General features: G+C 38.2%; 1 long non-coding RNA gene and 2 other non-coding genes across 3 annotated transcripts; all 3 read right to left on the bottom strand.

Annotated features, from left to right (window-relative positions):
- Window positions 1-4,034: 4,034 nt before the first annotated feature.
- On the bottom strand, window positions 4,035-22,125 carry Gm40818. The gene is made up of 3 exons (XR_872324.1): window positions 22,057-22,125; window positions 7,335-7,373; window positions 4,035-5,718 (listed from the first exon to the last, which is right to left on the bottom strand). It is a non-coding gene; the product is annotated as a predicted gene, 40818 (long non-coding RNA).
- On the bottom strand, window positions 12,368-12,475 carry Mir217 (microRNA 217). Its single transcript, NR_029828.1, has one exon. It is a non-coding gene; the product is annotated as a microRNA 217 (primary transcript).
- Mir216a (microRNA 216a) lies at window positions 19,120-19,191 on the bottom strand. Its single transcript, NR_029797.1, has one exon. It is a non-coding gene; the product is annotated as a microRNA 216a (primary transcript).
- Window positions 22,126-24,421: the final 2,296 nt, after the last annotated feature.

Raw genomic sequence — 24,421 nt, 5'->3', positions numbered from 1 at the left:
AACATTCATGTGGAAACTGAACAACACTCTACTCAATGATTCTTTGGTCAAAGATGAAATAAAGAAAGAAATTAAAGACTTTTTAGAGTTTAATGTAAATGAAGCCACAACATATCCAAAATTATGAGACACAATGAAAGCAGTCCTAAGAAGAAAACTCATAGTCCTGAGTGCGTCCAAAAAGAAACTAGAGAGAGCATACACTAGCAGCCTGACAGCACAACTAGAAGCTCTAGAATTAAAGGAAGCAAATTCACCCAAGAGGAGTAGACTGCAGGAAATAATCAAACTCAGGGCTGAAATCGACCAAGTGGAAACAAAAAGAACTATTCAAAGAATCAACCAAACCAGGAACTGGTTTTGAGAAAAATCAACAAGATAGATAAACCCTTAGCCAGACTAACTAGAGGGTGCAGGGACAGTATCTTAATTAACAAAGTCAAAAATGAAAAAGGAGACATAAGAACAAAACATGAGGAAATCCAAAACATCATCAGATCCTAATACAAAAGGCTATACTCAACAAAACAAGAAAACCTGGATGAAATGGACAACTTCCTAGACAGATACCAGGTACCAAAGTTAACTCAGGATCAGATTAATGATCTAAACTGTCCCATTTCCCCTAAAGAAATAGAAGCACTCATCAATAGTATCTCAACCAAAAAAAAAAAAAAAAAGCCCAGGACCAGATGGGTTTAGTGCAGAGTTCTATCAGACCTTCTAAGAAGAACTAATTCCAACTCTTCTCAAACTATTCCACAAAATAGAAACAGAAGGTACTCTATCCATTTCATTCTATGAAGCCACAATTACTCTGCTACCTAAACCACAAAAAGATCCAAGAAAGAAAGGGAACTTCAGACCAATTTTCCTTAAAAATATCAATGCAAAAATACTCAATAAAATCCTCGCAAACAGAATCCAAGAACACATCAAAATGATCATCCATCATGTGCAAGTAGACTTCATTCCAGGGATGCAGGGATGGTTTAATATTTGGAAATCCATCAATGTAATCTACTATATAAACAAACTCAAAGACAAAAAACATATGATCATCTCGTTAGATGCTGAAAAAGCATTTGACAAGATCCAACACCTCTTCATGATAAAAGTTTTGGAAAGATCAGGAGTTCAAGGCCCATACCTAAACATAATAAAAACAATCTACAGCAAACCAGTAGCTAACATCAAACTAATTGGAGAAAAGCTGGAAGCAATCCCACTAAAATCAGGGACTAGACAAGGCTCCCCACTTTCTCCCTACCTATTCAATATAGTACTTGAAGTTCTAGCCAGAGTAATCAACAACAAAAGGACGTCAAGGGGATAGAAATTGGAAAGGAAGAAGTCAAAATATCACTATTTGCTGATGATAAGACAGTATATATAAGTGAACCAAAAAATTCCATCAGAGAACTCCTAAGCCTGATAAACAGCTTTGGTGAAGTAGCTGGATATAAAATTAACTAACAGAAATCAATGTCCTTTCTCTACACAAAGGATAAACAGGCTGAGAAGAAATTAGGGAAACAACACCCTTCACAATAGTCACAAATAATATAAAATACCTTGGTGTGAATCTAACTATGGAAGTGCAAGATCTGTATGATAAGAACTTCAAGTCTCTGAAGAAAGAAATTGAGGAAGATCTCAGAAGATAGAAAGATCTCCCATGCTCATGGATTGGCAGGATTAATATTGTCAAAATGGGTATCCTGCTGAAAGCAATCTACCGATTCAATGCAATCCCCATAAAAATTCCATTTTAATTCTTCACTGAGATAGAAGGAGAAATTTTCAAATTCATCTGGAAAAATAAAAATCCTAGGATAGCACAAACTATTCTCAGCAATAAAAGAACCTCTGGTGGAATCACCATGCCTGACATTAAGGTGTACTACAGAGTAATTGTGATAAAAGCTGCATGGTATTGGTACAGTGACAGACAGGTAGATCAATGGAATAGAATTCAAGACCCAGAAATGGTCGGTCACTTGATCTTTGTCAAGGGAGCCAAAACCATCCTGTGGAAAAAAGACAGCATTTTCAATAAATGGTGCTGGCACAACTGGTGTTTATCATGTAGAAGAATGCGAGTTGATCAATTCTTATCTCCTTGTACAAAGCTCAAGTCTAAGTGGCTCAAAGACCTGCACATAAGGCCAGAGACACTGAAATTAATAGAGGAGAAAGTAGGGAAAAGCCTCGAAAATATGGGCACAGGGGAAAAATTCCTAAACAAAACATCAATGGCATGTGCTGTAAGATCGAGAATTGACAAATGGGACCTCATAAAATTGCAAAGCTTCTGTAAGGCAAAAGACACTGTCAATAAGGCAAAAAGGCCACCAACAGACTGGGAAAGGATTTTTACCAATCCTAAATCTGATAGGGGACTAATATCCAATATATACAAAGAACTCAAGAATCTGGGCTCCATAAATTCAAAAACCCCATTATAAAATTGGGTTCAGAGCTAAACAAAGAATTCTCAACTGAGGAATACCGAATGGCTGAGAAGCACCTGAAAAAATGTTCAACATCCTTAATCATCAGGGAAATGTAAATCAAAACAACCCTGAGATTCTACCTCATACCAGTCAGAATGGCTAAGATAAAAAATTCAGGTGACAGCAGATGCTGGAGAGGATGTGGAGAAAGAGGAACACTCCTCCACCGCTGGTGGGATTGCAAGCTTGTACAATCACTCTGGAAGTCAGTCTGGAGATTCCTCAGAAATTTGGACATAATACTACTGGAAGAGCCAGCAATACCTCTCCTGGGCATACACCCAGAAGAAGTTCCAATGATGGTAACTGGTAATAAGGACACATGCTCCACTATGTTCATAGCAGCCTTATTTATAATAGCCAGAAGCTGGAAAGAACCCAGATGTCTTTCAACAGAAGAATGGATACAGAAAATGTGGTACATTTACACAATAGAGTACTACTCAGCTATTAAAAACAATGGATTTATGAAATTCTTGGACAAATGGATGCATCTGGAGGATATGATCCTTAGTGAGGTAACCCAATCACAAAAGAAGTCATTAGATATGCACTCACTGATAAGTGGATATTAGCCCAGAAACATAGAACACCCAAGATACAATTTGCAAAACACAAGAAAATCAAGAAGAGGTAAGACCAATGGGTGGATACTTCATTCCTCCTTAGAATAGGGAACGAAATACTCATGAAAGGAGTTACAGAGACAAAGTTTGGAGCTAAGACAAAAGGATGGACTATCCAGAGACTACCCCACCGGGGGTTCCATCCCATAATCAGCCACCAAACCCAGACATTATTGTATATGCCAGAAAGATTTTGCTTAATGGACCCTGTTATAGCTGTCTTGTATGAGGCTATGCCAGTGCCTGGCAAATACAGAAGTGGGTGCTCACAGTCATCTATAAGATGGAACACAGGGCCCCCAATGGAGAAGCTAGAGAAAGCACCCAAGGAGCTAAAGGGGTCTGCAACCCAATAGGTGGAACAACAATATGAAGTAACCAGTACCCCTAGAGCTCGTATCTCTAAGTGCATATGTAGCAGAAGATGGCCTAGTTGGCCATCACTGGGAAGAGAGGCCCCTTGGTATTGCAAACTTTATATGTACAGGGGAATGCCAGGGCCAAGAAGCGGGAGTGGGTGGGTAGGGGAGCATGGCAGAGGAGGGGATAGGGAACTTTTGGGATAGCATTTGAAATGTATATAAAGAAAATATCTAATAAAAATGAAAAAGAAAAGATAGAAATAAGTCAAGTTGAAACAAACAAACAAAAAAAGACTTCAAAATTACAAGGAATAAGAAGATGTTCTACCTTGTTAGAGAGATGGTTCAATGAGTAAGCACACTGGCCATGTAAGCAAAGTATATAATTTCATTTTTAGTAATTATTTTAAAATATGATTATTAACGGAAAGTTTACAAATAGAAAGGAAAGGTAATGTTAAGAGCCTCTGGTTATGTTGCAAGCAACATTTTACCATGGCAAATAACATTCTAGAATCATCCAGGCAAGTAAATTAACTAAATACTAAAGGCACCTTTAATAGCTAGTATTACCTACTATGGGGAAAAAAGACTGGTAGGGGTGTATATTGTTATGCATTTGTGTATAGATTTGGCTCAGCAATCTCATTCCTAGCTATTGACTCAGGAGAAATAAAGTCTGACAGGCACAATAGAAACAGATACACATGTGTTAACAGTACATTTATTTATAATTAACAAAAATAGAAAGCTCCTGGAGTTTTTCAACTGGGAAGAGGAAAAACTGTTCATATACAATAGTCAGATTGCAGTGGGAGGGAGCTGTTATGTGCAGCATGTCAGGGATTCTCAAAGTAATTTTGATGAGGAAATGTTATGTGGCAAAGGCTATAAGATCTTCTTAAAAACATAAAACCAAAGGGACAGACCCATGGTTTGCCAGTGCCTAGAGGCAGGGAGGACTGACACATGAAAGCTTCAGGGTATGTGAGTGATCCAACTTAGTGGAGTTTATACAGTTAGTAAATTCTTACAGCTGTATACCAAGTAATGCACTTTACTGTTAGACATAATTCTTCAAAAAGACTAGCTTCAGAGGGAAGGGAAAGACATGTCTCAGGATTACAGTGCACTTCCTTCTCTTCTTTCTTTTCCCCTTTAAAACAAGATGTCTTGAGTAGCCTCTGCAGGCCTTGGACACTTGATTCTCCTGCCTCACTTCCAAAGTGCTGGGATTTCAGGTGTGTGCCACCTTACCTACTTTCTTTCATGAGTGTGAATGTTGGTCCCATGTGGTGATAATCAGTGAGCTTTTACATGTGTTGAATCCGTGGATGGGCAGAAAATGTTAGGAGGACATTTGACTTCAGTCACTGTTCATAAGGCAGAGATGGAGGAAGAGTATGTTTAGATTCTCTCATGCTTCCATGCACAGCAACCCCAAACTGACAAGGCGGGGTGGTGAATTAACGGTCAATACCCATGGTTTTTTAAGTCTCTAATCCTCACAACTTCTTAGCTTTCTAATCTCTACCACATTTCAAAACTAAGCTGCATCTGGATTGTAAGACTGAGATGCCAAAGAGGAAGTGATTTAGTCAAAGTGGGAGTTCACCTTTCTTGTACTGCACATCAGCTCCTCATATTCCACCATCTGAAACCAATTTGTTGTACATAATTTATTCCATAAAGTTGCTGGAATAAACAATACATACAAAGCTCCTTAGATGTGAATTCAGCAGGGGCTTGCCTGGCTGCATGTGATTTCAACTCTCAGCACTTTCAGATGCCATCCAGCATGTGGGTGTCATGTGGATTCTCAGAAGGGCTATTATTTATGAATTAAGATATTATGTGATGGTTTGTTATCTGTGACTGATGTGACATAGTCCATGACCCCCATTCCCAAGTTGCTCTTAAGGCCAGATCAACGAGTTAGTAATAGGAAATAGGCATGCCCACTCTGTGCATCTGGCTCAAATGAGCACAGTAGGATTAGGGAATGTTTGGTCAAATGTGTGACAAGTTTCAACATAGTGTTCATCACTTACCCAGAAATGAAAAGCACCTCATATGGCATGCTTTCCATAATAACAGATACTTACAGAGTGTGGCCCAGCTGTAGTTCTGTGATGTGGATGGCTGAATCATTTCATACAACTTAAGACTTTCCACCTTACATCAACTGCTTGGAACCTCATAAGTTGATGAATGCTACAAAAGAATAGGACACTCCTCTTCAGAGACTTCCTCAAACTTTCTTGAAATCTTTAAGACTCTCTTCATACTACACATTCCAAATATATTTTAGAGAGGGGCTATGATAGAGATATGCTAGGTTACTTCTTAATTATTTTTCTTCCTAATCTCCATATTTTTGCTTTGTCTCAATCAAAGTAGTGGCATTAAAGATTTTCCTCTTGAAATCTTACAGCACTATGATTACTTTAAGTTAGATAGTATATAAAGGACAGGAACTCTACAGGAAGACCAATGAAGTCAACTAACCTGGACCCCTGGAGGCTTTCAGAGTGTGAACCACCAACAAAAGAGCATACATGGACCAGAGAGAGGAACCCACACATACTTAGCAGATGTGAGGCTCAGTTTTCATATGGGTCTCCCAACATCTGGAATGGGGGACTGACCCTAAATCTGTTGCCTGTCTGTGGATCCTGTTCTGCTAACTGGGCTGCATTTTCTGGCCTCAGTGAGAGAAAAGGCACTTAGTCCTGCAGAGACTTGAGTGCCAGGGTGGGGGGCCTACCCAGGAAGCCTTCACCCTCTCAGAGAAATAGGGAGAGGGGAATTGGAGGGGGAAGCAGGGGGGTGAGGACCTGGAAGGTGACAGAGTGATTGGGGATGTAATAAGTAAATAAATTAACTGAAAAGTTAGTATAAGTCATTAAAGAACATTTTAGAATGCTGACCAGTTCTAGAATTACATCCTGTGTTTCTCTCTGGAAAAAGCAGGTTTTCTTTTCTGTGAGAAGAAAAAAGGTTTTCATGATGGAGTATAGTTTTCTCCTATGGTACATACTTGGAGTCCATCAGTCTCCAGATTATTCAGAAATATTTTCAGAATACTTTCTAGGTTTGAGAACTGTTCTAGGCACTAAAAAGTTAAGATAAAGTCACAGAATTTGTGGAGTTGGGGTAGGGGTTTAGAATAGAGAACAAAAACAAAATAGAAAATTATTTCAGAACATATGTTATGTTGAGAAAGAAATATAACATGCAATAAAAAAGTTGTGTAGGGGTGAGGAGAATTTATTACTTTAGATAGCATATAGTCATTGAAAAAATGTGGAAGTAGGTGACTTGAACTGAGTTAGAAGCAAGAAGCCAGATCTATAATGACTAAGGAAAGAAACTCACAGCCATTTATTCATTAGGCATTATTTGCCCTTTCCATCTAGAAGGGTAGAAATAGGAATTGCATCTTTCACTGTTTCTCTCCTTAAAACCTTGGAAAAGATGAATCTGGCATTCCTAAAGACAAGGCTGCTTCCACTGACATCATCATTCTGTGAAACTGGGATGGCTTTACTCATTTCAAGCATTGGCTAGAATTCAGAGAGTTGGAAGAAAAAGGACTAGAACAGCCATTCTTGTCTCTAAATCCTGCAAGCTGAACTTCCAGAGTGACTACTTCCTTTGACTTAAAAGGCTTCGTGAGTCTAGTTGTGGTTATCATGTCCTTTGCTCTTTTTTTCCTGGGACTAGGGTAAAAATAGCTTTCTGTTGCTGCTTAGTTAGAAGGCTTGGGATCCTTAAATTTTCTGGGTCCCTTAACCTTAACTTCATCTCTGCAAAGTCTCTTCAATTACCTTTTAGCGTGGGTCATCAGGTCCCTTCTGCACCCTTGACTAGTACAGGGAGAAAAAAAGTATGGTATAAGTTGAACAAGATAGTTATTCTTCAAAAAGTGTGCCTATGTGAATAGTAAACAGAATTTCTTTTGTTAAAATTATAGGGAAGTTTAAGATATTAACCAAGATAATATCATAACCTCTAAGTCATCTTTTAAAGAGATTATTGTGGTTTCCTGGAAAAAAAATTGATGAACAAACACACACCACAAACAGAATAAGTAGAATATTAATTTGAATATTTATTGTATTCTAGATGTTGTTTAAAACACCTGCTTACATGCATATTTAATAATTTCCCTAACCATCCTATGAAGCTATTTATATTTTTAGAAAAAAAAAACAAAACAAAATAAAACAAAACAACGAGATACAAAAATTAAACCACTTCCCAATCTCAACCACTATCAGCTTAAGAATCAATAAGGGGGGAGCTTGTATCCCAGGTCCCTTACAGACCAGTCTGCACAGGAGAGCATGAAGGAAGCAAACAACATAGCTTCTGGTACAGGGTGCCTTTCCTGCCTTCATCTTCAGCTGGGAGGCAGAACTGAGCTCCAGAACCCTGCGCACTTTCCCCACCTTAGGAGGGTTGGCCTCCAGGGAGGGCACTGACCTTGGGGCCAGGTGAGAACATCATCTTGTATCCCAGGTCCCTCAAAGACCAGTCTGCTCAGGAGAGCGCATAGGCAGCAGAAACAACATAGCTTCTAGGACAGGGTGCCTTTCAGGCCTTCATCTTCAGCCAGGAGGCAGAGCTGAGCTCCAGACTTCTGTGCACCTTGCCTGCAGAGAGTGCTCTGACCACTGAGAATCATGAGAGAGTTGGACTCCCAGGAGTGCTGACAGAGGCTAACAGAATCACAGGAGGAACAAGCTCCAGCCAGAGAGAGAGCTAGAACAACTAACACAAGAGATAACCAGATGGTGAAAGGCAAACCTAAGAATCTTACTAACAGAAAACAAGAACACTGGGCATGATCAGAACCCAGTATGCCCACCACAGCAAGTCCTGGATACCCCAACACACCTGAAAAGCAAGATTTGGATCTAAAATCATATCTCACGATGTTGGTAGAGAGTTATAAGAAGGGTATTAATAACTCATTTAAAGAAATACAGGAGAAAACTGCTAAACATGTAGATGCCTTTAAAGAGGAAGCACAAAAATCCCTCAAGGAATAACAGGAAAACAATGCTAAACAGGTAGAAGACCTTAAAGAGGAAACACAAAAATACATTACAAGATTACAGGAAAATACATCCAAGCAGGTGATAGAATTGAACAAAACCATCCAAGATCTAAGTAGAAACAATGAAGAAAACCCAAAGGGAGAAGACTCTGGAGGTAGAAACCCTAGGAAAGAAATCAGGAACCATAGATGCGAGAATCAGCAACAGAATAAAAAGATGGAAGAGAAAATCTCAGGTGCAGAAGATTCCATAGAGAACATGGACACAACCATTGAAGAAAATGCAAAATGCAAAAAGAACCTAACTCAAAACATCCAGAAAAACCAAGACCCAATGAGAATACCAAACCTACAGATAACAGTAGAAGAGGATGAAGATTTTCAACTTAAAGGGCCAGCAAATATCTTCAACAAAATTATACAAGAAAACTTCCCTAACCTAAAGAAAGAGATGCCCATGAACGTACAAGAAGCGTACAGAACTCCAAATAGACTGGACCAGAAAACAAATTCCTCCTGACACATAATAATCAGAGCAACAAATGCACCAAATAAAGACAGAGTATTAAAAGCAGTAAGGGAAAAAGGTCAAGTAACATATAATATAATATAATATATGTTAACATATATGTATATGTATATGTATATGTATATGTATATGTATATGTATATGTATATGTATATGTATATGTATATGTATATGTATATGTATATGTATATGTATATGTATATAACACATATATAATAGGCAGGCCTATTATAATTACAACAGACTTCTCACCAGAGACTATGAAAGCTAGAAGATCCTGGACAGATGTTATGCAGATCCTAAGAGAACACAAATGCCAGCCCAGGCTACTATAACCAGCAAAACTCTCAATCACCATAGATGGAGAAACCAAAGTATTCCATGACAAAACCAAATTCACACAATATCTTTCCATGAATCCAGCCCTTCAAAAGATAATAAAGGGAAAACACCAACACAAGGAAGGAAATTACACCCTAGAAAAAACAAGAGAGTAATTCTTCAACAAACCTAAAAGAAGACAGCCACAAAAACAGAATCAAAACTATAACAACAAAATTAAGAGGAAGCAAAAATTATTTTTCCTTAATATCTCTTAACATCAGTGGACTCAATACCCCAATAAAAAGTCATAGACTAACAGACTGGCCACACAAACAGGACCCAACATTTTGCTGCTTATAAGAAACCCATCTCAGGGAAAAAGACAGACACTACCTCAGAGTGAAAGGCTGGAAAACAATTTTCCAAGCAAATGGTCTGAAGAAACAAGCTGGAGTAGCCATTCTAATATCGAATAAAACCGACTTCCAACCCAAAGTTATCAAAAAAGGCAAGGAGGGGCACTTCATACTCATCAAAGGTAAAATGTTCCAAGATGAACTCTCAATTCTGAATATCTTTCTCCAAATGCAAGGGCAGCCGCATTCATTAAAGAAACTTTAGTAAAACTCAAAGCATATATTGCACCTCACACAATAATAGTGGGAGACTTCAACACTCCACTCTCATCAATGGACAGATCCTGGAAACAACACCTAAATAGAGACACATGGAAACTAAGAGAAGTTATGAAACAACTGGATTTAACAGATATCTACAAAACATTTTATCCTAAAACAAAAGGATATACGTTCTTCTCAGCACCTCATGGTACCTTCTCCAAAATTGACCATATATTTGGTCACAAAATAGGCCTCAACAGATAGAAAAATATTGAAATTATCCCATGTATCCTATCAGATTACCATGGACTAAGGCTGATCTTCAATAACATATACTCTAGATATAGATTTTCCTTTCCTGCATGCCCTCCTTCCAAAAGTACTATCCACTGACTTAGCCATCATCATAGTAGCCCTTGAAGCATAGTCTGTAGTCAAGAAACTAACTTGATAGCAAAATAAAGGCCATCCAGAGACTGCCCTACCTGGGGATCCATCCCATATATAGTCACCAAATGCAGACACTATTGTGGATGCCAAGAAGTACATACTGACATCCTGATATAGCTGTTTACTGAGAGGTTCTGCCAGAACTTGACATATACAGAGGCAAATGCTTGCAGCCAACCATTGAACTGGTCCCCAATGGAGGAGTCAGAGAAAGGACTAAAGGAGCTGAAGAGGTTTGCAACCCCATAGGAAGAACAACAATATCAACCAACCAGAGCTCCCAGGATCTAAACCACTAAGCAAGGAGTGCACATAGAGTGATCCATGGCTCTAGCCACATATGTAGCAGAGGATGGATTATCAGGAATCAATGGGATAAGAGGCCCTTGGTCCTGTGAAGGCTCAATGCCCCAGTGTAGGAGAATGCAAGGGCAGGGAGGTGAGAATTTTGGAAGGAGGGCATGCAGGAAAGGAAAATCTATATCTATAGTATATGTTGTAGTTAACAACAAAACCATAGCTTCTTTCATGTTGAAAGAGTTCCCATGTAATCAACCAGCTATCACCAACTGGATGGCTGACCATTGAAGAAATGATGTTCCTTTCAGGACTCAGTGTATTTCTCTGTTACTGCTGGTTGACTGGAAACTCTACAATGGGCACAATTAGGTTGGCCTTGCTGAGAATAAGCCCATATTATGTCGAAATAACCTCCATTCCCATCACCATGGACTGTGCACATGATCTCATCAGGCAATGAGAATGAAAGGGGTGGCTGGGAAGGAGATTGGAATTTATGAGCAGCTGGTCTTATCTCCTTGCTTATCCTGGAATTTACTCAGTCACTTTTTCGTGTATATCCACATAGGCACAGATAGTTTCACTATTTTTTTTTGTCTGAAGAGGTATATCCTCATATTTCACTTTAGATTTATTTAAATGTCTTAGATTGCATGTGTGTGTGTGTGAAGTATTCATGCCACTGCACAAAAAGAGAGTCTAGATGACAAGGGGAGTCTCTCCTTCCACCACGGGATCTGGGAATTAAATTTAGGTTTATCGGGTTTTTGTGTCAAATATTTTTATCCTCTGAGATGTTGTGTCATCCTCTCCTCATGATTATTTTCCAAATTCCTTTTCAAAATTATTATTTTTAAATTTATGTTTCATATTTATTTCTGTGTATATGTTTTTATGCCTGAAGATCAGTAACTATACAACTAAAATCAGTAAGTGCCTTAATTTTCTCAAACACTGAAACCACCTCTGGTATAACAGTTGCAATTATACTCATCATCTGGTCAAGTTTATGGCCCACTGTTATCCTTCAAGATATATCTACAAACACAAGTTGCAATGTGTCTAGCACATATACAGAATGGGTATAGTTATATGACAAGTGTGTAAAAAGCTGCAATGTTACTTGTATATGATAGTGTTTTGCTCATATTAAAGCACAGTATTTTCAAGATTATTCTCTTCTGAATATTTATTCAAAGAGAATATAAGCATTTTAGTTTGCATGTTCGATATGCATATTTAGACACCTATAAACCTAGAAGTTTATATTAAGCAAAGAAAGAAATGTACTCAGGTTTCTCCCAAGGAATAAAAATGATGAGCGGCTTTTAAATTGTTTTATTTAGTACTATATTCTGTCACAAAGGCACAGTACATTATAGGACACACATGGGACTAGATTAATGTCTCCATTTGCAGTAATATGTCCAGAAAAGTTCCAGGCTAATAAAGATAGCTGCTTTAGTATCTTGGGCCTACTTCTCTTCAAGAAAACTTTTTCCCTTAGAGCTAGATCTCCTGTCAGATGACCAAAAACACATCACAGCAAGTCTAACTTGAGGTGTTTGCTGGTGGTTGTTTAGATGCTGAAGGCAATGCATTAGGAACTGATGGGGATTAAGTCTTATCCAGTCAGTTCCTGATGCAGTATCTGCAACATCAAAAACTGTAATGACTATGTTTAACAATTCATATTTCCCAACACAGCAACGCATTCTCTTTTACTTTTTCATTTGTAGTTAGGAAAGCTTTTATGAAGGTATTTAATAAAGCAATCCAATGTCATACTAATCCCCCAAACTCCCCAAATATACCAAGAAGAACATAAAAATTATCAGCATACATATTTATTTAATGGCAAAATAGGTAGATAAGTAAGTAGATAAGGATATTAAAAGACAGTTTCCTCAGGCCACTAACTCCTGTTTTGCCATGGTAGTTAAAAAAAAAAAAAAAAAAAACCCACTAAAACCTTAAAGTGGATTTGAACAAAACAATTCTAAGTATTTATTAAACCAGGTTAATTTGTTAGAATAAAATGCATTTTAATATATATTTATGGTGCTTATCTCTCCCCCAAGTTTACTGAAGATAATTTGTATGTAAAACTAGCACATAATTAGTGTCTATATGGTGATGTGTTTGGACATATTTATGCACTCTGTTACAATAACTAAAAGAAGGTGATACACACTACCATCATTTTCAAAAGTGTTCCCCTTCCAAAAGACCCAATTTTCATGCTATACTAGATTTTAGCTCACTGAAGAGGTGACATTAGATGCAGTTGGAATATGGTATCAAGAAGAACAGCAGTCACACAAGCCCAAGATGTGGTTTATTTACTACTTCATCAGTGATATTGAGAATTAGTTTTAATGCCTCTCATTAAAATATCTAATCAATCCCCTAAGATTTAGCCAAAGTTAGAATAAAAACTTTAACATTACTTACCATTTTGTTCAATGGAGCTTTTAATTTATATAAGTGAGATAGCAATATTGGTTAGGAGGTTGAGAAAGAAAATAGAGTATTATAGATCTGGGAACTTATAGTCTACTTGCTGCTTTCTATCTTCCTACCCCACAATCAGATATATTCAACTGATTAACATGTATTTTCTTGGGGTTCAATTTTTATACTCGTCATAGACAGTCTTTAAGTCAAAATGTTTGTAAACAGAGCCATCTTGGCTATGCTGCAGGTATCCTTGCTGGAGAAAGAATCTCAGCAAGGACTGAAAGCCAACTTCTAAGGATGCTCTGCTGCTCCCTTGTAGGTAACACTTTGGGTTGTGCAGCTAGACTTGGCAAGTTAGGGAATTGGCTCAATAACTCTAACAGTAGCTGGGTATCAGTCGTCATTGTATCATTTGTGCTCTGAAAGGGAATGTGATTTCGTAAATAAAGGGACGTGGAGAATGGGGTCCCTCAGGATTTGAGAAGTGTGACTATGTTCTCTGTGATTTTCCTCTGGGAAGTATATCATCAAAAATAACGAGTCAGAAGCCTTATTTATCATGACATAATTCTCAGTTACTGGAATGTCAGGTACAATATTACAGAACTTCAAAAGCTGTGAATACTGCAATGGTGGCTGGGGCAAAAGGACACTGAGAAGTCACTGTTCATTGCCAGAGGAGAATAAGGTGAGAAAATTGAGACTCAGGGATGGGTACATAAAAAGTTGATTTACAGAAGAATCGTCTTGAACTTTTGAGTTGCCAGGTATGGCATTGACCTAAGGACTGGAATTTAAAACAAGTTTATAGGCCTAGAAACCATAATTTAAAACAACTACCTTAACCTAGTCAGACGGTCCGACTTGTGGGATTAAGTGATCTTAAAAGTAACTGTTGATAAGTAAATGTGATAATCTAGAGGGAATGATGTCAGAATTAATTACCAAAAAGCTCAAGTCTTACAAGTTAGTACAGCTCTGGATGTTGCATATTGGACAGTGTACTCTTATGGGTCTTGTGGAAGTATAGCTTTAACTCCTTAGTTCTATTTCTCCCCAGAAAATAGTAAAAAGAAGCTTTGCTGGTTTTGGTGGACTAGCAGCATTTCTTGAGCTTAAAAACAGCAAGGCAAGCAAACATGTTTATAGATGCTGTGAAATGACAGTAATGGCAGACAACTCAGAGACTAACTCTAGGAAACCAGAATTCTAAAATCCAGTCTCCAGAAATCTTTGTAAAGGCTGGAGAGCTCTCCTCCAAACTGAGGGGTTTCATGAAGATAGATCTGAAAAAGAGGAGAATCTTTTCTAGATTACTCCTTGATCTTCTCTAGAAAGATCCTCTTGAGTATGTACAAATGCTACAAGACAATCCTATCAGGTAACTATATGGAAGATTATTCATTTCTAGACTTCATCCAAATTTGCTTCCCTTTCCCCAGAGTCTTTTAACGTTGATGTCACTGTTTAGATGATCTTTTCCCCCTCATTGGTTCACAGCAGCTAACCATTCATAATTGTAATGGACATAGTTATGTGGTAGTTTAACAGCTAACTCTTCCAGTATATCAAGAACAGGGATGGTAAGTTCATGGCAACCTTCCTACCTGGGACTTCACTGGCATCGAATACATGCTGAGTGGAAAATGAAAGGTATTAAATTTTATGAGTCAGGATTTGAAGGTGGCATTTTTTGTTGGAAAGACATGTGGGCTGAGCTTCCCCCCTTCTCCTTGTCATTATATTCTTGTTTAGTGGAGAATGAGATGTGGGTGGAACACATTTTGAGAACAAACATTAAATAATGCCATTAACCCACAGATGTAGTTATCTAGTGGTATAGAATTCAAGAACTACTTGAAAGAACAAGTTAGATTAGCCCATATCTGGCAGGGTGACTGAAGTGAGCTCTAAAAGTGCAGGACTGAGTCAACAAGGAGTAGAGTGTTCTCCATCTCTCTGCCTCACTGATAAACAGCTCCAGCTGGCTTGGAGACCTTGTGATGACCACTGAAGGCACAACTATTGATTTACTGGTGAGAACATTGTGAAAGCAAGATAAAAATGATGTTTTCCATGCAACTAGGAGCTGCTCCTTCTCCAGTAGTGTATCTTGAGAGAGGGCCAGGCCTCCAATCTGCATTTCCACAGAAAACAGACAAAGCTGGCCTCTGTGCAGCCAATATAAGTGTTGCTGCTAGGATGCCTCCGACTGCCTTCACTCTGGGCATGACATCAAAGAGTTATTGGTGGTGCATGGAACTCTGATTGGTCCAACTTCAGGCTGCCCACATTTTTTAGCATGCCCATTCTGAAGAAAAATAAATTCTTTGAAGGCACAAAGCAGAGGTTGGCTAGCATACTGTCATGAACAGAGTTAAATTACTGTCAATACAGAACTAATAGCACTGGAGTTCCTTCAACAACTGACATGCTAGTACCACTGCCTGAGCTAGCTGAGCTAAGCATTGATGTCAAGTGTTCTTTGATGCCTTATTAGTATTCTCAGGCCAGGAATGTAATATTGTATTTGTGTTGTCAGTGACATCACAAGGTCCCATTTAAACAAAGTAGAGTGGTTTATCATTGAGGTAGAGAATAAAGACACCTTTCCTTTCAGTTCTAGCATTATGAAGGTCCAGTCAAAAGATTCAGGGGGAATGAGATCAGTAGGTGATCTTAGCTTAGTTGAGGAAGCAATGTGTTGCTTGGAAAGCTAGGGATCAGGGAGAGATTAATATTACCACGGTGGTGGTGGTATACTGCAGGGTCTACACATATAACTGTAGAGAAAGCTAGGAGTGCTTAGAGAATATTCAGGGGGAAGATTTGGACTTCTACGCTGATGTGTATGTATATGCTGGCATAGGGAACATCTAAAGAAATTGTCTTGTGATGTCCTTTGTTCAGGATACCAAATAGACAACAGTGGAGAGTGGTAAATGACCACTGTGGATTGCAAGTGTAATTCCTGGCCTAGAGGTGGGGTTTGATGTGAATAACATCCAGAGCCTCAGTGAGGTTGGGGCCATGGTTAAGCAGCAACCAGGGGCTAGAGAATTACTATCATACAACTGGTTACTCTGGGCAGAAAGAGAACTTAGCCTCAAATCGGAGGCATTATTAGATCCAAGGCCTGAAGAGTGTCTGTGGCTTAGTTAAGAGTTGGGAGTCAAAGACAGGTGAATTTCTGAGTTCGAGGCTAGCCTGGTCTACAGAGTGAGTTCCAGGACAGCCAGGGCTACACAGAGAAACCCTGTCTCAAAAAAAAAAAACAAAACAAAACAAAAGAGAGAGAGAGAGAGAGAGAGAGAGAGAGAGAGAGAGAGAGCCTTTACTTTGTCTTGAATAACTTCCACATCATGGGTGGAGAGAGAGAAACTCAAACCATGCTGTTGGTGCAGTGATGAGCTAGAATAGTGAGGGCTTATTCCCAGAATTTCTAATAAGTTCTCAGACAGTGAGCAATGCAGACCCTTGTCTCCAGTACCTCATTGAACTTCAATGTGCTGAGTACTGGCTTGAATGAACCAAACCTTACAATATTTGGAGAGTTTCACAGAAAGAAGTGCCAAATCACTCACATATTTTGATGGCAATTAATCTCAGAATTCAGTTCTAGAATTATGAAACTTACAAAAGGTTGGGTGCCATTGTTATTGGCATTTTTCTTTTGTTTTTTGTTTTTGTTTTTAACAAGGGGTCTCTGATAAGTTGATCTACAGGAGTTAGGGCTCTTGATCAGTTGGCTTTATATTCATAAAGTTACAAGGAAGTTATTGAAATTCACCATGTTTGTGTTTCTTTAGAGTTTACAAATTATTAGGTGCCAAGAAAAGCCTCTTTAATTAAATTCTATCACAAATATGCTACTTTCAGTGAAAGCCTCTGATTGCTTCTCAAGTCACTCACGCTGAAACCCAGCATCCTCATCAATCCCCATCCCCACCTATCTTCTTCAGTCTCATTTCTTGAGTATTTTTTTCCATTTCAACTCACTGGACCCCAACTTTCTTGTGCCCAGACTCAGTGATCCTTGTTTCAGATTGCACATTTGAATTCCTCGGGTGTCTCTTTTATAGTGGTGTGCGGACCCTCTTTCCAGGCACTCTGATCAAGGCTACATGTGGTAGACCTCTGTGTGCAGACAGTGCTGCAGACATCTAAAACAGCAATGATACACCAGTGATACTGACACACTAGAAAATGCTGATGCTGACACTCAGGCCATAGCAACTGTTTTGAAAAGTTATTTATCCCATTGAACTACACCCATCTTCTTTTCTTTGTGAAAATGTTAGCAAGAACAGCAATTCTTTTTGTTTTTTTTGTTTTTATTTATTTATTTATGTTAGATATTTTCTTTATATACATTTCAAATGCTATCCCAAAAGTTCCCTATCCCCTCCCCCTGCCCTACTCCCCTACACACCCACTCCTGCTTCTTGGCCCTGGCATTCCCCTGTACTGGGGCATATAAAGTTTGCAATACCAAGGGTCCTCTCTTCCCAGTGATGGCCGACTAGGCCATCTTCTGCTACATATGCAGCTAGAGACACGAGCTCTGGGGGTACTGGTTAATTCATATTGTTGAAGAACAGCAATTCTTTAACATTTTTTTTTGTGGGGAAGGGTTATTTTAACTAGTATGATTATATATTATTTGGAAAATGTTGGCACTTTACAAAAGTCTAATGACACTGCAGATTTTAAATATGAAAGGTCTTTATACAATAGGTAAGTTACATTATCACTTAGAGTTTAGAGTTCACTCTTTGAAAATAACTAGTTCTTCTACTGACTACTTTCTATTCATCCTTATATGTTGCAAAAATTATAGGTCATATTAATTTGTTTTGATACATAAATGTAACTTAATCAGGTTGAGGCATACCGGCTTCTTTTTCTGTGGGCATTCAAGAAAAATATATGCCACTCAAAACTTCTGAAACATTCTTAATAATTTTTGAAATAAAAGTTGATCATATCCTTAACTACAAATTTGTTTCATTTGATTTGTTTGATGTTAGTGGATTAATAAAGAGAACTGGTCTTGAATCTCAACCTTGAAAATTTTTTTCACTTTTATGTTATTAAAGTATGTTTATTTATATAGATATTTATGTACATGTTTATGTGTATGCACATGAATATGTGGTTATTCATGCACATGTGATTTTATGTGTCAAAGTTAGGTGTCCTCTTCATTTATTCTTGGTCTTATTTTTTTGAAATAGGATCTCTCACTGAGCTGAAGCTCACCAATTCAGCTAAGCTAGCTGACCATTGAGGCTCAATGCTTTTGCCAAGTGAAGGGATTCATATCTGTTTTGAGGACCAACAAGGATTAGAGTTGGACAGAGGCTCAAGCATCTTATGTAAGTCTCAGTCTGCTCTGCAGTTTGTCCGTAACTAGTATTCATCAGGACTGTTGAATGTAAGGCATTTATAGAGAATTAGGAAGGGGGATTAAATGTATTCTGAAGAGCTGAGGTCACAGGAGGTCCTCAAGGAATGCCTAGATTGATTACCTAGAATTTGATGGACAAGTATCCACAAAGGAAGTGGAAGGGGCTTTCACAGAGAAAGGACTTTGTGTTCAGCTTCTGAAATCGCCACATTGTTGCTGAATTTTAAAGTGAAATATAAAACAACAAATAACACAGCAAGTGCATTATAAGTAGAAGTGAATTCCAGCTAGTTTCTTTTCCAGACAAAGAAACATTTTAGAAAAGCATCAGTAAGATTTAGAAGAGGTTGAGGACAGACAGTAACTCTCATAGGTCTGCATGAAATTCAATTTTGGTGTTCTGATTCAGGTTGTCATGATCATCTTTGGGTCCACAAGGTCAAGGAAATTGCTCTGTTTAGCATAATCCCAGAGACCACTGTGAGGAATGATAGGGACATCTCACAGTTGCCAGCTGAGATTAAACCAACTCATAGCCATCCAGGTTGGACCTGCAAGAAAATTCTTGTGATCAGAGGTGCTTGGAGGCTCTAGGTAGAACTGTGTCTGTTTCCTGAATGTACAAGGTAATGACCTGGTGCTAAAATCACATGGAGTTCTCTGAACTTTTCTTGATGAGACTGAACAAACTATTGCTGAACTAAAATTTATTTTCACAGGTTTCTGGTATAGATAGTCTTGTATGTTATATCATAAAAGCATCTTTGTATTAAGAAAGGATTTCCATGACTTAATGTTTATACAAACACTATCAAGTGTGAATAGACACCAATGTCTCTAAAACCACTTACCCAAGAGACATTCTAAAACAAGATCTATAAAGAATTTAGAAATGCAAAAACTCAAAAGCTTCCTCAGACAAGGGAACTAGCAATTACATAAGTCAAAGCAAAGAATGACTTCACCGATGGTCAGGTGTGACAAGGGACATCTGGCTTGTGGTTAGGGATTTCTGTGTCCTCCTTGTTTGCTTATGCTATGTTATTATGGCTCAGTGAGATTGGGCCATGAGCTGCAGCTCCTTTTAGCTCAGTGGACGAGGCTGATCAATGGTAGACATAATGATCAAAAAAGAACACGAGAGGGAATAGCTTCAGAGAGTCTCCACCATTTGGTTTGGATAGCATAAGAGGAGAACATTACAAATAAGACCCACTTAGAGATTTTGATTCAGTGTTTCTGGTTGGGGGATCTGGTTTGTACTTTGGTAGGAATTCTCCCTGCCTTTCTCACTAGCTTGCTTTCAAACCAGACCATTTGTTTTCTCCCACCCAGTCACCTCCATCCAAAACAAAATCCTCAAAATGCCCAGAATCTGAAGGTCTGTGTTCTGTCTTTGGTCCACCTGGGATATTTTTCTCTTCTTCTCTCCTTGCTTTAGCCTATACTTGGGCAGCTGTGCAGAGGACATACAACGAAAAATGCCAGGCACTGATTTCTCTCTCTGGTCTCTTTTGCTGGCCATCCCTTTGAGTTTGTAATTTCTATTTCTGCACTTGTTAAACACAGTGATCTTTTCTGACTTACACATTATCAGGCTGTGAACTTCTATATGGGGAAGGTATGTACATACCTTTTTAAATGTTCAAACTCTCAGCATTGATATACCTGACTTTTAATAAACATTAAGTAAAAAATGGGTTGAAGTAAATAAAACATCTGTTGGACCAAAGAAGTACTGGTCCCCATAATTCTATAATTTTATAAAGCTATAGCTCATAATTTGTAATTGAGTATCTGAAAATTGACACAATTAGGATAATTTGCTGAATTTGAAAAATGGCGCCTTTGAGTGAGAAAATGGTTAGGTAGAGAAAGGACAAGTGGATATAGATTTAAAGGCTTTCCATGTTGAGACTGGGTAGGTAGTTGGGTTGGTAAAGTGCTTACACACAAGCATGAGAAGCTAAATTTTATCTTCAATACCCATGTAAAAAATGCTCCAGCCCTGAGGGGGCAGTCACAGGAGTACCTTTGAGCCTTATTGGCTAGCTAGTCTAGTCAGCCAGCAAGATTCAAGTCCAGTAGGAAACCTTGTCTGAAAAAAAAAATAAGACAGAGAAACTGGCTAGATTATTCATAAATATCTGCTCTTGTAGATGACAACACTTTGGTTCCTAGAATGATAGTTCAGATTTTTAACCTTAGAATAGATGCCACTTTCTTTTATGGAAGCAAGAGCGATTAGAGACATTGAAGATGACTGATATAAAGTTGCACAAATTAAAATATGCCTTCTGGTTCTAGGGACTACATAAGAAAAAAGGGCAGCAGCAAACACAAAAGTGGATGCTCACAGTCAGCTAATGGATGGATCATAGGGCTCCCAATGGAGGAGCTAGAGAAAGTAGCCAAGGAGCTAAAGGGATCTGCAACCCTATAGGTGGAACAACATTATGAGCTAACCAGTACCCCGGAGCTCTTGACTCTAGCTGCATATATATCAAAAGATGGCCTAGTCGGCCATCACTGGAAAGAGAGGCCCATTGGACTTGCAAACTTTATATGCCCCAGTACAGGGGAATACCAGGGCCAAAAAGGGGGAGTGGGTGGGCAGGGGAGTGGGGGTGGGTGGATATGGGGGACTTTTGGTATAGCATTGGAAATGTAAATGAGTTAAATACCTAATAAAAAATGGAAAAAAAAAAAACCTAACTTAAAAAAAAAAAAAAAAAAAAAAAGAAAAAAGGGCAGGTGGAAATAGCTCATTGTGTGCTGATGAGGGAGGTGAGAAAATCAACAAGATTGACAAACCCTTAGCCAAACTAATCAAGAGACAGAGAGACAGTATCCAAATAAACAAAATCAGTAATAAAAAGGGAGACCTAACAATTGACACTGAGGAAATTCAAAGAATCAATAGGTATTACTTCAAAAGCCTGTACTCCACAAAATTGGAAAATTGTAACAAAATGAATGATTTTTCTACACAGGTACTAAGTACCATAGTTAAATAAAGATCAGATAAACTATTTAAATAGCCCCATAATCCTTAAAGAAATAGAAGCAGTCATTAAAAGTCTCCCACCCACCCACCTCCCCAAAAAAAGAAAGAAAAAAGAAAAAAAAGTGCCCAGGGCCAGATGGTGTTCTTACAGAATTCTACCAGACTTTCAAAGAAGAACTAATACCATTGTTCTTCAAACTATTTCACAAGATAGAAACAAAAGGAACACTAACAAACTGATCCTATGAGGCTACAGTCACTCTGATACTTAAACCACACAAAGACTCAGCAAAGAAAGAGAACTTCAGACTGATTTCTCTTATTGATGCAAAAATACTCAATAAAATACTTGCAAATGGAATCCAGGAACACATCAAAGATACCAACCATCATGAACTGGTAGACTTCTTCACAGGGATGTGGGGATGGTTCAGTATACAAAAATCCATCAATATAATCCACCAACTGAAAGAAAAAAATCACATGATTATCTCATTAGTCTCTGAAAAAGCCTTTGACAAAATTTGACACCTCTTCATATTAAAGGTATTGTAGAAATCAGGGATACAAAGCACATACTTAAACATGATCAAAGCAATAGACAGCAAGCCAATGGCCAACATCAAACTAAATGGAAAGAAAGTTAAAGCATTTCCACTAAAATTAGGAACAAGACCAGGCTGCCCACTCTCTCCCTTTATATTCAATATAGTACTTGAAGTTCTAGCCAGAGCAATACGACAAGTATAGGAGACCAAGGGGATAAAAACTGTTATATAACACTTAGAAACAAAAACAAAAATAGAAAATGTAGAAAGAGCAATGTCAATAGTGCAGGTGTGTAAGAGAATTCATTGCAAGTCCTCGGTGTTCTTATGGACACTCTCCTGTGCTCCTAGAAGCTATGGCAGCCTACAATTTCCCTCATTGTGTTCTGAAAGGAGTGGTTGTGCAAGCAGTAGTCATTTCCAGGTCTGGCTCTTTCTTACCTCATTGTCTTGCTTTTTCTGTGATTGAAACTCTTCAAGGTTTGAGAGTTAGACAGATATTATTTACTGTTTTTGTAGCTTCGTAGGCTTTTAGAACATGTTTGGCTTCTAACTGATTTCAATAAAGTATTTAGCTACAGTTACAAATGAGCATTTTGGCTAGAGTTTTGTTAAATATGAGCTTGAAGCTGAAAAGCTGCCTTAAATAAATCTATCTTTTTCAGTGAATTTTGTTTGTTTATCAAGTGCATAGTTCCTAGATTTTTGTGGAAGAGAAGGTCAGATGGAGGAGAATGAGGGTAACGGTGATTATGGGTAGAGGAAGGCATTCATGGAGCTTGGTGTTTAGAGATAAGGCTTTACGAGAAGGGAGTTGAGTCATCATGCAATAAGTGGGTGTCCAGCCCAAGGCCAAAGCTGGAAATGCTATTGGACTGATCTTCCTTTTGGCATGTTTTCCACATTCTGCATGGTGAAGATATTCTTAAGCAGGTCACAATTAACAACAGAGAAGTTTTGCTGATATAAAGGATGGTCCCCATAAATAAGCTTTGTCTAGTGTAAGCTTCTACAAAGCCCTAAGAATGGCCATCTCTAATTCAAGAGATTAGTTGTATTCTCCCAACTAGAAGTTAAGCAGTTGAATACACAACTTTTTAAGAACAGCTATTAGCAAGTTAGATAATGAAAATGACATGTGTGATTAAAGAGAGAAAAAAAGAAAAAAAACAGTTATTATTGATTGCCTATATAAACTGGGCTATAGCTCTTACAATTTGACATCTCTTTCTTAAAAATGAATATTTTAGAGACCACAGGCACAGCAACAAGTAACTGCAGTGACAGGAGCCATTCTGCTGTCTCAGGGGTTTGTAATCCCTGAGTGGGTGAATCAGCTTGGACCCACCTTCTTTGGTAGATACTACCCACAGTAACTCAAAAAGGAAGTTATCCTTGGAGATTTTAGGAGAGAGTATTTAGAATTTAGTATTCTGCCGATTGTTGCAATAGAAAAGGAATTAAAGTCTCCAATTCTAAAAGAATCCTTAGTTTTGGAGGATAAAAGAGATTCTAAATCAACAAACATCAAGAGAGGAAGGTAGTTAGGCACTTGAAAACAGCAACTACTTATATCTGAATGATAGCATGATGGGCACTGTAAGTAAAATGTAACGTACCCATTGCCAGCTCCTTAAAGCAAAGGCAGGATTTGAGTTTTATTTGGAATTCTCACAGTAGCCAACTGGGGCTCAATGTCTTCTCATTGAGGGTCTGAGCATCAGTGAACAGTTTGTGAAGATTCAGATCCTGCAGGAAGGTGGTTGTTCAGAAGCTTCCCCAATCAATTTAAACGGTTAATGTCCAAGAAGCACCCAGCTTTCTCATTTTAAGACAGGGCTTCCAAATCTATCTCATAGAACTTCTCAAGGTTTAAATAAGACTATTTATATAAAGTGTCTGACAACACATGATATTGCACTCAAAGGTGTTTTTATGAGTGAGTGCTGTGGACTGAAGCACTAAACTTTATGTGGATTATCTTACTGGTTTTTCACAACAACTCAATCAAGATTCTTGAAGAAATAAAATGAAAATGAGAGAATGTTTAATAGTATATTTCTATGGAGTTATAAAACCATATGGAACTTGTTTTATGGAAGCACAAGTGTGTATGGAGAAAAATAATGAGCGAGAATGAGGAAGCATAGCTATTTTAGTAATTATAAAGACCTTTGTGACTAAGATCCTGAGAAACTCACCCA

Source organism: Mus musculus, chromosome 11 (assembly GCF_000001635.26).
Source record: "Mus musculus strain C57BL/6J chromosome 11, GRCm38.p6 C57BL/6J".
In the NCBI taxonomy this organism is placed as follows: Eukaryota; Metazoa; Chordata; class Mammalia; order Rodentia; family Muridae; genus Mus; species Mus musculus.
The sequence above is the reverse complement of the archived record's forward strand: the minus strand, read 5'-3'. Positions and strand labels throughout refer to the sequence as shown.